A 12,886-nucleotide genomic window follows, 5' to 3' on the forward strand; every position below is an offset into this window, starting at 1 on the left:
TCATAAAATATGTCCACGATAGTGTATTTATATGTGAGTCTCCTCTCCTCTATAATAATCTTTCTTAGATTGCAACAATGACTAATACTATGTTTGTTTACTATCAACAACTTTTATCACTTATACCCTTTTCATGTGTAGTCATTACTTGTCATGATATGAGCATATGATGTATATATTTCCTTTTATTGCCATGCTATGATGATGGGTTCCCACCGGTAAGCCACAAAAACTCAACTAATCTATATTATATAACTTGCATACTCGATTACAAGGATAGGTGGAACTCAAAGCAAAAATTCGAAGCCAATAAAATCTGAAATTTATTTCTCTAAATCACGAAACAACTAAGGATCGAACTAATATAGATATTAATGATGGAAGTGATGGTGATACGATACCGGGGTATCGATACGTCTCCAACGTATCTATAATTTATGTAGTATTCCTGTCATGTTTACAATAATTTTATATGATTTTGGTGTGATTTTATTAAAACTAACCCGGACTGACGCTGTTTTTAGAAAAACTATCATGGTGTTGTTTTTGTGCAGAAATAAAAGTTCTCAGAATGGGATGAAAATTTATGGAGAATACTTTTGGAAAATATAAAAAATACTGGAGCCAAAATACACCGGAGAGGAGTCCTGAGGCAGTCACAAGCCTAGGGGGCGCCTCCCCTAGGGCGCTCCCCGTGGCTTGTGGGTCCCTCGAGAGTCCCCTTGACATGAGACCGACGCCAAAAATTCCTATAAATCCTAAAACCCCCAGAAAGAAACCTAGATAAGGAGTTCTGCCGCCGCAAGCCTCTAGAGCTAGGAAAAACCAATCGGGAGCCCGTTCTGGCACCCTATCGGAGGGGGAAACCATCATCGGAGGCCATCTTCATCATCCCGGTGTTCTCCATGACGAGGAGCGAGTAATTCACCCTCGGGGCTGAGGATATGTACCATTAGCTGTGTGTTTGATCTCTCTCTCTCTCGTGTTCTTGAGATGGAGTTTTCCCTTTATGTATCGCGATCTTTATTAATATAGATGAATCATATGGAGTTTTCCCCTCTCTATATTCTTGTGATGAATTGAGTTTACCCTTTCAAGTTATCTTATCGGATTGAGTCTTTAAGGATTTGAGAACACTTGATGTATGTCTTGCAATGGGATATCCATGGTGACAATAGGGTGTTCTATTGATCCACTTGATGTATGTTTTGGTGGTCAACTCGTGACCTTGGGAATCTATGCATAGGGGTTGGCACATGTTGTCGTCTTGACTCTCCGGTAGAAACTTTGGGGCACTGTTTGAAGTTCTTTGTGTTGGATTGAACATGACGAATCTGAAATTGTGTGATGCATATAGTATAACCAAGCCCATGGGTACTTGTGGTGACATTGGAGTATCTAGGTGACATTAGGGTTTTGGTTGATGTGTATCTTAAGGTGTTATTTAGTACGAACTCTAGGGCTCTTCGTGACACTTATAGGGATATCTCATAAGATTGATCGAAAAATATATTTTTGAGGTGATTTCGTACCCTACAATAATTTCTTCGTTTGTTCTCCGCTATTTGTGACTTTGGAGTGAACTCTTTGTCACACGTGAGGGATTTATGTATGATTCAACTATGTTAGTATTGTTGGGAGAACTTGCACTAGTGAAAGTATGGACCCTAGGCCTTGTTTCCAAGCATTTATACAATGTTTTGCTCGTTGTTTACTTTTTGTTACCTTGCTCCTTTTATATTTTCAGATTACAAAAACCTATATCTACCATCCATATTACACTTGTATCACCATCTCTTCGCCGAACTAGTGCACCTATACAATTTACCATTGTATTGGGTGTGTTGGGGACACAAGAGACTCTTTGTTATTTGATTGCAGGGTTGCTTGAGAGAGACCATCTTCATCCTATGCCTCCCACAGATTGATAAACCTTAGGTCATCCACTTGAGGGAAACTTGCTATTGTCCTACAAAACTCTGCACTTGGAGGCCCAACATTAGTCTACAAAAAGAAGGTTGTGTAGTAGACATCAGGTACCTCCCCCAAGCTTGGAACAAGACAAGGGTGGTGCCCATACCCATGTACTCAAGCGTCTTCTTTAGGTGATGGTGGTGGTGAGGGACCAGCATTCTTCTTCTCCAGCTTACGTTGGAGGATAAAATTCTCCTCCATCAAGTCACCGTTCTCTTGCTCAAGCTTCAATATATTTTTTCATAATGCCCTCTTCCTTTCCTGTAGAAAACATGACGGATAAATCGATCCTTAGATTTGTTTACCCTCTTTGGGAGACTGGACTTCTTGAATTCCACATGCATATCTTCGGGTTGAGGTAGGGGAATTCATCTTCATCTGAGTCGGCTTCATTTGTTTCCTCTAAATCATTGTCCTCCTCATCTGTGGACCAAAGGTAGGGATAGATATCCCCAAAGATCTTTGGGTCTAAAACATAGTTGGAGACATAGGTCTCTCCATCTGTACTTGAGAGAACATATTCTCAAGCCAACGAGAAAAAACAACTTGAAACAAGCGTAGAGGAGAAACTCGTGATGTGGTGATGAAAACACATGGGAGTATATATTATGAATTTTTCCAGGTAAGAATATGTGCCCAAGAAGAATTCAGAGTCCGGGAGGCGCACGAAGGCCCCATAAACCATCACAGTGCAACGAGGGGACTGTTGGCTTGTGCCTCCCTCGTGGGTCCTGTGGACTCCGTTTTATTTTTGTATTTTTTCTGAAATACCCAAACCAATAAAAAAATTGGAATTTTTGGAGTCGGTTTACTTACCGTACCACATGCCTACCCCTTTTTCAGGTTTCTAGAGTGTTCCGGAAGACTTCCTTTATGTGTTCCTCTCGTGTTATGACTTGTATGACATATTAGTTTCCTCATTAATGGGTGTACATGAAATATAATGCTCAATTCTTTTCCCATTCACCACTCTTAGGTTTTTACCTTCGAAGTTATTAATTTTTATAGCACCGGAGCAATAAAACTCCTCGACAACATAAGGTCCTTCCCATTTGGAGAGGAGTTTCCGTGCAAAAAATCTAAAACGAGAATTGTACATAGGAACTAGGTCCCCTACATTGAATTATCGTTTTTGAATTCTCTTGTCATACCATCTTTTAACCTTTTCTTTAAATAACTTAACATTTACATTACATTGTGTCCTACATTTATCCAGTGATCTAATACCAAATAACCTCTTGTCACCGCCAACTTTAAAATCAAAATTGAGTTCTTCAATCGCCCAATAAGCCTTATGTTCTAACTCAAGAGGTAAATGACAAGCCTTTTCATAGACCATTTTATACGGGGACATCCCCATGGGGTTCTTATAAGCAGTCCTATAAGCCTACAAAGCATCATCAAGTTTCTTAGACCAATTCATTCTGGACCTATTGATAGTATTATGCAAGATTAATTTTACTTCTCGATTGCTCAGCTCAACTTGACCATTAGGTTGAGGATGATAAGGTGATGCAATTCTGTGGTTAACATCATATTTAGCTAGCAGTTTATGAAAAGCACCATGAATAAATTGTGAACCACCATGAGTCATTAAATATCTAGGGAAACTTAACCTTGGAAATATAACTTCTTTAAGCATTTTAATATAAGTGTTATGATCATCACTACTAGTTGGGATAGCTTCTCCTCACTTAGTAGCGTTATCAACAACAACTAGAATATGAGTGTATCCATTTGAGGAAGGAAAAGGTACCATAAAGTTAGATCCCCAGACATCAAATCGTTCAATAGCAAGTGTGTAGTTCATAGGCATTTCCTGACGTTTACCAATATTACCAACTCTCTAGCATTCATCAGAAGAAAGGACATACTTACGAGCATATTTAAAAAGAGTAGGTGTCAGGGATATATCCCCAGTGTAACCCGGCTTCGAGTATGACCCGCCAAAGGACTTGGCGACTCACCGGCGACTCAACAGTGACCTGGCGGGTGACTCATATTTGTCCCCACAGGCGACTTAGATAAATGACGAAGGCCCAAGGCCCGTCGTACACCCTGGCATAAGGCGGCTCATAGAGAGGCGAGGAGGGCCGACTCACTAGAGAAGGCCGAAGAAGAGGAGAGACTCCCTCACAAAGGAAACAAGACCCGGATTAGGATTCAAGAGAGACTAGTCCTATTCCTACTTCTAGTAGGACTCTACATGTAAACCTACCCCTTCCACGTATATAAGGAGGGGTAAGGCTCCCCAAGGAGGGGGAGAGACAACTTAGGTCTAGACAAGACAAATCATGAGATAGACAGATTAGACACCCACGAGATTAGAGGTGGCGAGTCTACACCCTTGTAATCGAGATCATCATCTTCATCAATGCAACCACAAGCAGGACGTAGGCTTTTACCTCCATCGGAGGGGCCGAACCTGGGTAAACTCGCGTCTCTCGATTCCGACCAACCCCTTCAAGCCGCCACATGGTTGCGATGGCCTCACACCTAAGTTCTCTTACGAGAACATCTGCCGTGAAAAAACCACGACAATTGGCGCCCACCGTGGGGCCTGATCGTACGGTGGAATTGTGTTCTTGGAGGGATCTCTACTAGGGATCGAGAAGTTTGAAGATTTGATGGATGAAAAAGAGTCGCCATAATGGATCTACGTCATCTCCAAGACGAACGATCAAAATAACCAGATACGAGATCAAGAGAAATCAGGGTGGCCATCTATACGCCGCCGTTGTCCTACAATCCGTCAAGTAGCAGTTTTCGCCGAAGTCGCCGAGTTCGACCTGATTTTCATCGGGTGCACCGCTGTGACCGAGTTCGATAGAAGTTCTGCTTGCTGTGTACTTCGCGAGCCGTCCAAACATAAACTATTGGACCGCTTTCCTCCTGTTGGAAGTTATCGCTGCTACATATAAAGCTTCAAACCCAAGGCACGTGAGCTCTGGACGAGAAGCAATCCGTCCACACTCCTTCACGTGGCTAAGTCAGCACCAGGGATTAGTACTACTAATTTAAAAGAAATAGTGATCCATCCATCGATCCATTAGCACTTTGAAGCAAGACAACTCGTCAACATCAGCCATCAGTCAGCCGGATGACGGCTCCCTCCGCTGCGCCTCGCTTCGCTCCGAGCCGGCCTTGCTCCGCCGGTGCGCGTACGAGCCGATCCGCCTCTCCCTCGGCTACCTGACATCACTCACCGAGTCGGACCATCATTGTGGCCTAGCTTCGCTCAGTCTCGGCACCAGCCGGCTAGCTCGGCCTCGAGCCGCTACGCTTTCTCTTGCCTTACTTCACCGCACCACGGCCGGCTCGGCCTCGAACACCCTCGGCGCTACCGACGGGTCCCTTGATTTCTACCAGGGGCAGAAGAATTGCAAGGTGGATGGCGTGCGTGTCGCCGAGCTCTCGGAACAAAGATTAAATACAATAGTCGCATCTCAAGCACACAATCGAGGTTTGTAGCTACCCAGATGTAGGGCGACCTCCGGCCACTGGTTTCTACTCTGAAAATCCGTGGGCTGGGGCACTCTGACAAGACCCCATGTGCTTGCTCCAACTTCAACACGTGTGAAGCAAAACAGGAAGATCAAAATCAACCGAGGCAGACCTACATCTTCTATCTTTCTCGTCCGAATATTCTCAAACACTGTCTAGCACTAGTGTGCGTGTTCATCCGACGAAAAATTCAGGTGCTATCCATCCTATTTATTTTTACATCTTTAAATTATTGAACATCTACTTTGTCCTACAGTATTTTTATATGCAGGGCAAATTACTCCTTACAATAGTGGCGTCGTATTGTAAGTACGAAGCTTGTGTCGATCAATGTCACGGGCGATTCAACGCCCGCGTCGGTCTACAACAACACGGGCGACTCACTATCGTCCATGAAAACCTAAACAATCTTTTCACAAAAGTCAGAGAATATACAAGTCATACATCTTTGAAAGGTAGCATGTGCATTGCATAGACCAAAAGGCATACGCCAGTAAGAATAAGTTCCAGAAGGGCAAGTAAAGGTAGTTTCCTCTTGGTCCTTTTTTGACACATGTATTTGAGAGAATCCAGAGTATCCATCTAGAAATCAAAAGTGTGTGTGCTTAGATAATCTTTCTAACATTTGATCAATAAAAGGCAAGGGGTAATGATACTTTCGAGTATCCTTATTCAATTTCCTGAAATCAATTATCATCCTATAACTAGTTACTACCCTTTGTGGAATAAGTTCATTTTTATCATTAGGAACAATAGTTATACCACCTTTATTAGGAACACAATCAACATGACTTACCCATCTACTATCAGCAATAGGATAGATTATACCTGCATTCAGAAGTTTTATTATTTCAGTTCTTACCACCTCCTTCATCTTAGGGTTGAGACAACGTTGATGATCAACAACTGGTTTAGCATCAGGTTCCATATTAATCTTGTGCTGACAAAGAGTGGGGCTTATGCCTTTAAGATCATCAAGAGTGTATCCAATAGCAACCTCATGCTTCTTTAAAGTTTTGAGTAATCTCTTTTCTTCATGTTCTGAAAGGCTAACACTAATAATAACATGATATATATTCTTGTCATCAAGATTAGCATATTTCATGGTATTAGGTAAAGCCTTAAGCTCAAATACGGGATCTCCTTTAGGTGGAGGAGGATCAACTACAATTTCAACTAGTAAACTGTGCTTAAGGATAGGTTGTTGATCAAGTAGTATTTTATATATTTCATTCCTTTCATTCAAATGCATGTCATTCTCATGGTCTAGAAAATATTGTTCTAATGGATCGGTAGGAAGTGCATCGACAGAACCAAGACCAACTATTTCGTACTTACTAGGCAATCCCTTTCCATGTGGATCTTTTCTAAACTTAGAGAAGTTAAACTCATGAGAAATATCACCAAAGCTCAGTTTGACCTTCTGATAACCCACAAGTGTAGGGGATCGCAACAGTTTTCGAGGGTAGAGTATTCAACCCAAATTTATTGATTCGCCACAAGGGGAAGCGAAAGAATATTCTCAAGTATTAGCAGCGGATTGTCAATTCAACCACACCTGAAAGATTAGTGTCTGCAAGCAAAGTATCAGTAGCAAAGTGGTATGATAGCAACGGTGCTAGAAACAGGTCTGTTAACGGGAGACTATTCCTAACTTGTTGTATCAATGGTGCCAGTAAAAGTGTTGCAGCAAGTAACAACCAAGTAGCAAGTAATAGCAGTAGTGACAACAGTAGCAAGTAACATTAGTAGTGACAGTAGCAGCAGTAACAGAAGTAGCAGCAAAGTAACGTAGCAAGGACCAGTAGTAAAAGACTCGTAGGCAGTGGATCGGTGATTGATGAGTATGCCGGATGTGATTCATCACGTAACAGCTATAATACGGAGAGATATGTAACTAGCTCCCGTTCGTCAATCCAATGTGGGCATGTATTCCGTATGTAGTCATACGTGCTTAGGGAAAAGAACTTGCATGACATCTATTGTCCATCCCTCCCGTGGCAGCGGGGTCCTAATGGAAACTACGGGATATTAAGGTTCTCCTTTTAATAAAGAACCGGACCAACGCATTAACACGTGGTGAATGCATGAACTCCTCATACTATGGTCATCTCCGGGAGTGGTTCGGGCTATTGTCACTCCGGGGTTGCCGGGTCATAACACATAGTAGGTGACTACAACTTGCAAGATAGGATCTAAAACACACATATATTGGCGACAACATAATAAGTTCAGATCTTAAATCATGCCACTCGGGCCCTAGTGACAAGCATTAAGCATGGCAAAGTAGTAGCAACATCAATCACAAAACATAGTGGATACTAGGGATCATTCCCCGTCAAAACTAACTCTATTACATGATAGATCTCATCCAACTCATCACCGTCCAGCAAGCCTATGATGAGATTACTCACGAACGGTAAAGAGCATCATGGAATTGTCGATGGAGGAAGGTTGATGATGACGATGGCGACGATTTCCCCTCTCCGGAGCCCCGAACGGACTCCAGATCTGCCCTCCAGATGAGGAACAGGAGGTGGCGGCGCCTCCGTATCGTAAAACATGATGAAACCTTCTCTCTGATTTTTTGCCGGGTGAGACGGAATAAATAGAGCTGAGTTTGGGGGCGGTGGTGCCACATGGGCCCCATAAGCCCTCACGGCGTGGCCTAGGGGGGTGGCCGCGGCCTGTGGGCTTGTGGCCCACTGGCACGCCCCCTCCGGTGGATCTTTACGCGGGTATTTTTCTTTTATTCCAGAAAAAATCTCCGTAAATTTTCAGGACATTTTGAGAAGTTTTATTTCTGCACAAAAACAACACCATGGCAATTCTGTTGAAAACAACGTTAGTCTGGGTTAGTTCCATTCAAATCATGCAAATTAGAGTCCAAAACAAGGGCAAAAGAGTTTGTAAATGTAGATATGTTGGAGACATATCAACTCCCCCAAGCTTAAAGCCTTTCTTGTCCTCAAGCAACTCAGTTGACAAACTGAGAGAGACAAAAGAAAAACTTTGACGAACTCTGTTTGATCTTGTTGTTGCAACTATGTCTAGCGCACAACCAGAATTTCAGCAAGATCACAAGAAAACCATATAAGCAAATGACATCTAGGTCTCACGGTAAACTCATATCAAAGGCATAAATAACTAGCGAGCAAATAATAATAAGCCTCAAACGTCAACACTTCAATCAAGACAACATGACGCAGTACGAATAGATGGTATCTCGCTAGCTCTTTCTGAGACCGCAAAACATAAATGCAGAGCACCTTCAAAGACCAAGGGCTGACTAAACACTGTAATTCAAGGCAATGAAGATCCAGTCATACTCAACACAGTTAAAAGCAAAGCATAAAAATGACAGAGGTGCTCTCTAATTGGTGCTTTTATAAGAGGAGGATGACTCAACTGGAACATAAATAGACAGGCCCTTCGTAGAGGGAAGCATTGATTTGCAGAGGTGCCAGAGCTGAAGCTTTTAAAACAGAGATAATAATTTCGGGTGGCATGCTTTCATTGTCAACGCAATGACTAAGAGTTCTCAACATATTCCATGCTACACATGCTATAGGCAGTTCCCAAACAAAAAAGTAAAGTTTTGACTCCCTCACCACTAATCAATCACACTCCACGGCTAGCCAAATCCTCGGGTACCGTCCATACCAACATCAATCCCGGGGGAGTTTTGTTTGCAATTATCTTTTCGATTTGAGCATGGAACTGGGAATTCCAATTACCGGCCCCTTTCTAATGAATGATAGTGAATAAACACATATCGAGGATAACACGCCTAGCATGGAATATACCAATAGTCCCTTGTCACCACATGAGCGGTTCGGGCATGCAAAACAGATTATTTCTTGAAGATTTAGAGAGTGGCACATGCAAATTTACTTGGAACGGCAGGTAGATACCGCATATAGGTAGGTATGGTGGACTCATATGGAAAAACTTTGGGTTTATGGAGGTGGATGCATAAGCAGTATTCCCGCTTAGTACAAGTGAAGGCTAGCAAAAGGCTGGGAAGGGACCAACTAGAGAGCGACAACAGTCATCCAAATGCATTGACATTAACCAACATTGAGTGCAAGCATGAGTAGGATATAAATCACCATGAACATGAAAAACATAGAGGCTATGTTGATTTTGTTTCAACTACATCCGTGAACATGCGCCAAGTCAAGCCACTTGAATGATTCAAAGGAGGATGCCATCCCTTCATACTACATCTTAGTCATCTCAACATTCATGTGGGCATCCAAGACAAACCATTATAAGCTCCTAGATAAGTAAGCATGGCATAAGCAACTATGATCTCTATGTTGTCATTGCAAACATGTTTCTCTCACAACAAAGCTGAATCAGGCATGATGAGCTAGTCATATTTACAAAAACAAAATAGATCGAGTTCATACCATCTTTTCCAGGCTCAGTCACTTCATCATATATCGTCATTATTGCCTTTCACTTGCACGACCGAATGATGTGAAGAATAATAAGAGTGCTCGTGCATTGGACTACACTGGAATCTGCAAGCAAACACAAAGTAGAAGACAAAGTAATATGGCTCTTTGAAAGCTAAACACGTATGCATGCAAGAGCCACTAAACATTGTAACCAATAACTTCTACCTTGACCCAAAGAAAAAGAAAACTATTTACACGAGAAAGCTCCCAACAAGCAAAAGAAGAAATAGAAAATCTTTTTGGGTTTTCTCAAACTAGAGAGACACACGAAAAGAAAACGAGAAAAAGAAAATAAACTAACATGGATGATACAGTGGCAAAGTGTGAACACCGGCTAACAAAGTGAAAGCATAAGCAAGAATGTATAGTCGGTGAGAAACACGTACTCCCCCAAGCTTAGGCTTTTGGCCTAAGTTGGTTTGGAGGAACCACCATGATAGTTCTTCCTAGAAGTCTTCCCTTTTCAAGGAACAATTCCCCAAAATAGTTTGGTGAATGGGCCTTTGAGCAAAGAGATCGAAAATCCCAGCAAGAGGAGCAAGAACACGGGTTTGAATTGCGAAACGGTTTTTTCTGGAGGTAGGAGAAGGAGATAAGAGCAAGAAGGAGAGGAGGGGGTGCCTGTGGGCCCCACAAGCCTGGGTGGCGCGACCAGGGGGTGCCCGCGCCGTCAGGGCTTGTGGCCCACTGGTGCAGCCCCCAGACAAGCTCTTTGTCTCAGAAATTTTCAAAAATTCCACAAAAAATCATAGTTGATTTTCACGACGTTCGGAGAACTTTTATTTTCAGGGTACTTTTCCACGGGACGCTAAAACAGAAAACAGGGAAAACTAAACTAAATCTATCATTTTTCTTCTAGGCAACCTAAAGGTGAAAGCTTGGAACAGAGGTTTGTGACTCCTCGATTCATCCATCTCATGGTCATCGAAAGAAATCCGTCAGTGAGTTTGATCAAGTCTCTTTGACAAACTTTTTCAAATCACAAAAGAGAACGGAGAATTTTCGAATAGTCACTAGGTCACCTCAACGGGGATATGTATCTCCCCAACAAGAAAATCATACTTCATCTTTACACGAGGAATAGGGCATTCAAAGCTCCCAATAAGAATCGATGAAGTTTTTTCGATAGCATTGATGCGATGTAATCGATATTGTTTCTTCGGAAAGTGCACCGTATGCTCATTACCGTTGACATGGAAAGTGACATTGCCTTTGTTGCAATCTATAACAGCCCCTGTAGTGTTTAAAAAGGGTCTTCCGAGGATGACCGCCATGGCATCGTCCTCGGGAATATCCAAGATAACAAAGTCTGGTAAGATAGTGACGTTAGCAACCACAACAGGCACATCCTCACAAATGACGATAGGGAAAGCAGTTGATTTGTCAGCCATTTGCAGAGAGATTTCAGTGGGTGTCAACTTATCCAGTTCAAGTCTATGATAAAGAGAGAGAGAGGCATAACACTAACACCGGCTCCAAGGTCGCATAAAGCAATTCTAACGTAGTTGCCTTTAATGGAGCAAGGTATAGTGGGCACACCGGGATCACCTAGTTTCTGAGGAGTTCCACCCTTGAAGTTATAATTAGCAAGCATGGTGGAAATCTCAACCTCAGGTATCCTCCTCTTATTAGTCACAATATCCTTCATGTACTTAGCATACGGAGACATTTTGAGCATATCTGTCAAACGCATTTGCAGAAAGACAGGTCTGATCATTTCAACGAATCGCTCAAAATCCTCATCATCCTTTTTCTTGGATGGTCTGGGAGGAAAGGGCATGGGTTTCTGAACCCCTGGTTCCCTTTCTTTACCGTGCTTCCTAGCAGCGAAATCATTCTTATCGTATCTCCTATTCTTAGGTTGTGGGTTATCAAGATCAACTGGTTCAATCTCCACATCTTTTTCATTGCTAGGTTGAGCATCTTCATGAACATCACTATTGATATTATCATTAGGCTCATGTTCATCACTAGATTGTGTTTCAGCATCAGATACGGAGACATCGTTTGGACTCTCAGGTGTAGCAGCAACAGGGTTGCTAGCGTGCAAGTTCCTATCATCTTTCTTCTTCTTTCTAGGATGACTAGGTGTATCAGTGCTAACTCCTTGGGAATCTTGTTCAATTCTCTTTGGATGACTCCCAGGATACAAAGGTTCCTGGGTCATTCTACCACGTCTAGTAACGACTCTGACAGAATTGTCATTCAACTCAATGAGCAAGTCATTCTGATCTTTAAGTATTTGTTCTACCTGAGTAGTAACCATAGCAGCATGTTTACTCAGAAGCTTAAGATCATTGACGTTTGTGTCCACACAAGCGCTTAAATGACTAAGCATACGAGCATTCTGTTCCAATTGTGTGCTAACATAATCATTGAAGCTTTGTTGTTCGGCAACAAAGTTCTCAAATTCATCCAGGCATAAGCTAGCTGGTTTATCAAAAGGAATATCACTCTCATCAAACCTACGTAGAGGATTTACTTCTACTACCTGTATCGGGTTATCGAGACCATGGATCTCTTCGATAGGTGGTAGATTTTTGACATCTTCACATTTAATGCCTTTCTCTCACATAGATTTCTTGTCTTCTTGCATATCTTCAGGACTGAGGAATAGAATACATCTTTTCTTTGGAGTTGGCTTAGGAGGTGGTTCGGGAATAGTCCAAGCATTCTCATTGGACAAGATGTTATTCAGTAGAATCTCAGCTTGTTCTACGGTTCGTTCCCTAAAAACACAACCAGCACAACTATCTAGGTGGTCTTTGGAAGCATCGACAAGTCCATTATAGAAGATATCAAGTATTTCATTCTTCTCAAGAGGGTGATCAGGCAAAGCATTCAGTAGCTGGATGAGCCTCCCCCAAGCTTGTGGGAGACTCTCTTCTTCAGCTTGATCAAAGTTGTATATTTTCCGCAAGGCAGCTTGCTTCTTATGGGCA

Source organism: Hordeum vulgare, chromosome 6H (assembly GCF_904849725.1).
Source record: "Hordeum vulgare subsp. vulgare chromosome 6H, MorexV3_pseudomolecules_assembly, whole genome shotgun sequence".
NCBI lineage: Eukaryota > Viridiplantae > Streptophyta > Magnoliopsida > Poales > Poaceae > Hordeum > Hordeum vulgare.